Source organism: Vicia villosa, linkage group LG6 (genome assembly GCF_029867415.1).
Source record: "Vicia villosa cultivar HV-30 ecotype Madison, WI linkage group LG6, Vvil1.0, whole genome shotgun sequence".
Classification (NCBI taxonomy): Eukaryota; Viridiplantae; Streptophyta; class Magnoliopsida; order Fabales; family Fabaceae; genus Vicia; species Vicia villosa.
The window spans coordinates 4,810,817-4,815,490 of NC_081185.1; positions in this window are offsets into that span (position 1 = coordinate 4,810,817).

A 4,674-nucleotide genomic window follows, 5' to 3' on the forward strand; every position below is an offset into this window, starting at 1 on the left:
GTATTTTGCCTGACTTTTATGTAGTATAGTACACGAAAATCTTCCAAAATACCAATGTATGTAAGTTTAACGAACTTCATGACTTTTATGTAGTGAAAATCTTCCAAAATATAAAAATTTGCAAGTTTAGAAAACTTCGTGACTTTTATGTTGTGTTGCACACGAAAATCTTCCGAAAGACAAAATTTTGCAAGTTTAACAAACTTCTTGACTTTTATGTAGTATAGCACACAAAAATCTTCCAAAAGACTAAATTTTAAAAGTTTGACAAACTTCATGATTTTAATGTAGTATAGTAAACGCAAATCTTCCGAAATAACAATGTATGCAAGGTCAACGAACTTCATGACTTTTATATAGTAGCAATACCTATGTGTGCAAGTTGAACGAACTTCATAACTTTTATGTAGTATAGCACACGAAAATCTTCCAAAATACAAAAATTTGCAAGTTTAACAAACTTCGTGACTTTTATGTAGCGTAGCACACAAAAATCTTCCAAAATACATAGTAGCAACCTGCCCTAAAAATTAAAGTTTAGAGTCGCCACCTATTCTACCAAGGCGAATAGGAAACCTCACGCAGTTAAGAGATCGGGATAAGATACTATATTCAGGTCGAGGGAAGGTGTTAGGCACCCTCAACCCTTTCCTAAGGTTTGCACTATAGGGTTAATATTTATGGCTATCATAAAGAAAGGTAACAGACAGTTAATAGGGTAAATGGCAAATTATTAAGATTAAAGGTTTATATTTAAAGAAATAAAATCGGGAAGAAAAAATGAGATTTGTGGGGAAGGGGACACGCCTTGTTACCAAGTGCCTACGTATCTCCTTAGGGAGAATCAGAGTCAACGTAGTTCGGGAACAGGGTTGTACGCCTTAGAATTTGATATGGAGTGGTTTGAAGGCTTTTTGAATAGCCTATCGTAGTTTTGAATTTTGTGGTTTCCAAGGCATTTTGAGTTGCCTTGTCGAAAAGGGTGAAAATCCGTAGTTTGATTTGAGTGTTTTAAGATTTGGCGTACAACCCTGATTTAATTTGTTACCATTAGCTGCAATAATCAATAGATTTGATTACCATGGCTAATAGATTGAAGGGAGGATTGCTAACCACTATAATCGATTATCACGAATAGCAAATGTGCGTATTTTAAATAATTAATTTATTTATCGTCATTCCTCATAATCAATATATTTGATTACAAATAATAACAAATTGATAAAAATTGCTAATCATCGTAACCAATAAGATGGTTAAAACCATTTAGCAAAATAATTGTATTTTAATTTATATTATTGGATTTGATTAATTAAATTAATCGATTGTTAATCATTGCGACCAATAGGTTTAGTCGGAACGAATAACAAATTAAATCCTAACACTTTGGCCAAGTGGCCAGTGGGATTCGGCAAACCCTAATGTGTTGGTACTTTTATAGGGTTTTTGTGATTTAATAATAATTAAGATTGATTAAACAAATTACTATGAAATAGTCAAATAATCGGGAATATAAATCGGGAAAATAATTATTATAATCCTAATCCTAATTCATATTCTAATCATAATTTGAATAAATTAATTAAATCAAAATAGAATCATTTACTAATTAATCTAAATACTTAAATAATAAAAAAAATAAAAAACATGGATTTTAATTCTGTGGGGTGAGCCATTGAAGGTGAATGATGGACCCTCGCTTTTGGGGCGTTAGATTTGGATCATGGGAGATCCAATGGTGAAGAATCGAGGCTGCAATCATACTCCTGATAGAGGTGCGTGTATAGGATCTGTATATAGAAGTTTATTGAAAAAATGGTAGAAAACATTGCAGAGGCCAGGGATCGAACCCTGGACCTCACGAATGCCAAACGCCTTACCCATCCAACCAAACGTTTTTCTTTGTCTTTAAACCCCTTTCAACATAACAAATATGAATAATAATGGTAGAAGTCAAATGCAAACCGAACGTGGGCCCTAGCGTGTCCCAACGAGCCAATGACGTACTGAGAGGAATCCAAGACGCGTTGACCAGCCACTAACCTCTTGCCACGCGCGCGGAGGGAAGTCAAAAGGCTGACCGACCAATGAAACGAACACACACGCGTTCCCCTTTGTCCCCTGCACTATTCATCATCTTCTCCGCGCAACTTGCGGAATTTCCTACGGAATTCCCCATGGAATTTCCTGCGGATTTTCCTCTCTTCCCTACAAAAATTAGAAACTCGGTATAAAGGCGTTAGCAATGAAACCTAGGTGCCCAGACCCCCTCAAAATCCTCTCCTAAACACGATGGTGACATCGGTTTTAACTGAAACGGCCGCTATCATGCAGTTCGAAGCTTTCCAGATCGAAAGCCCCAGCCATGGCAAATCATACTATGGCCGATATAACTCTCAAACGTTGATTCAGACCTCAGATTGATGATAGGACGATTGGTTGGCGTTAAATGAGGCTGCAAGTGTCCATACGAAATTTTGAGTTTCTTGAGTTTTTTTAAGCTTTCGAAGCCCTAGTTCCTTCACCAATTTTCCTCCTCCACCTTCTCAATTATTTTTATAATATATATGAGGGTCCTAGGGTTTGTTATGGGCTTGGTTTTTTGCCTTATGGGAAAAATACAACTTCCATTAGAAAGTATTATAAAACATTCTATTTTGCCTTTAATTTTGATCGAATCTTTCTTGCCACAATTTTAATCCATATATTTGACATATTGGTTAATTATTTTTTTAGAAAAATCAATTTTGATTTAAAACAAATTATTCTAAGTTTATATGATTTATTAATATTCAAATGAAATATAATTCAAATAAATAAAAATAAATATTATAAAAATAGAATAATTACTTAGAGATGTTTTAAAGGCCTATGGATATGTTTGGAATCAAAATTCTAAGCCCATTAACCAAAAATCCATGTTTTGGTCAATTAGAGTTTCATGCATCCCTTGAAAATTGCTCAACTTCTAAGCCTTGCATCTCCTTCAATATTTTCCATATGACCATGTTCTAGGCCTTTTTGGAAAGCTCAAAGAGTCCTCTAAATGATGCCTTTGGTTTCATCTCAATTGGAGTTTCCATGCTCAAGTTATGAGCTTTGACCCAAAAGGTATATTTTATTGACTTTTTCGAGGACCTATAATGTATTGGGCCATATCTCTTGAATGAAGCATTTTTGGCCTTGACTTGTGAGAGGAAAAGTTGTAGAGAATCAAATTTCCTTCAGAATAGGCTTTGAGTGAGGAATTTCTGATACTCCATGTAGAAATTATGGCCAGTCAAAGTTGAGTTGACTTTTCCTTTAAAAAAAACCCTAATTTGAACCTTTTGAATTTGTTCATTTCTGAGTTTCTATTGATGGATCATGATCAACCTTTGATCAAATGGTGGATATAGCCTCACATACTTGATGTTTGACCAAGAATCTTGAAGTTTGGCTGTACTTTGACTATAGTTGACATTTAGGTCAACATAGTCGATTGTTGGTCATTTGAGTCATTGAGTGAGCAATCTTTGGAATGGAAGCTTGAATTTTGACATGGAGGTGCCTTGATATATGTGAGACACATTGAGATCCATTTGAGGCCTTGAATGTTCACAAAAATGGAAACACTAGTTTTGGAGATTTTTGATTAGGAGAGAGTGACTTGAATAAGCCTTTGAACCTTGAGTTTTTTGAAGATGCATAGAGGAACCTTTGATTGAATATAAGAGGGCAAATTTTGGGGTATGACAGCTGCCCGCTGTTCAATCTTCTTAAACATGAAGAGTTAGATAGGCACGTCTACCTATCGTGATCTAAAGGTAGAAGATGATTGAACACTGAGAATGCCCTGAAATTTGCATTTGTTGGGAAGAAGTTATGTGGGAGATGGGCTTAGAGATGCCATCCTAGGAAAATACCCCTCTTTTTTTTTAGAGTGCGAGGCATATTCTTTCGAGAGAACCACTTACTTTTATTGTAGCACGGCCTAAAAGGCAACCTGAATTTTATGCAATGTTATGATGCATGCGATGCATGATGCAGTGAGCTTCTCAAAATAAATGAGAGCGATGTATGCATTATGTATGAATGAGGTGTGTTAGTTGAATGATGCATGATTGTTAGTTATGTTAGTTGAATTTAGCAACTTTGGAAAAGAAAAAAATAGAACCTTGTTTGTTATTGTTGAACTTTTGAAGAAGATCACTGCCGAGGGACTAACCTGATAAACCCAATTGAAAAACTGTTTGAGAAACAGGGAAAATAAATCCCTATTTGCAAGGAGACGTAGCTTTATATCACTGCCAGGGGACTAACGTGATACTAATCAGCGAGATGATTTGAAGGAGATCACTGCCAAGGGACTAACGTGATATATAGATCTTGGTTACTGCTAGGGGACTAACGTACCAAAGAAACGTAGCGTCATATCACTGCCAAGGGACTAACGTGATAAGACATAACTTATCGCTGCTCAGGGACTAACGCAATAAGTTATAGTTTGAATTGAAATTGAAATTGAAATTTAAATAGGATAGAGTTTTGGTTACTGCCAAGGGACTAACGTACCAAAGAACTCGGTGCCATATCACTGCCAAGGGACTAACGTGATAAGACATAACTTATTGCTGCTCAGGGACTAACAAAAATAAGTAATGATTAGGATTGAAATTAAAATTAAAATTGAAG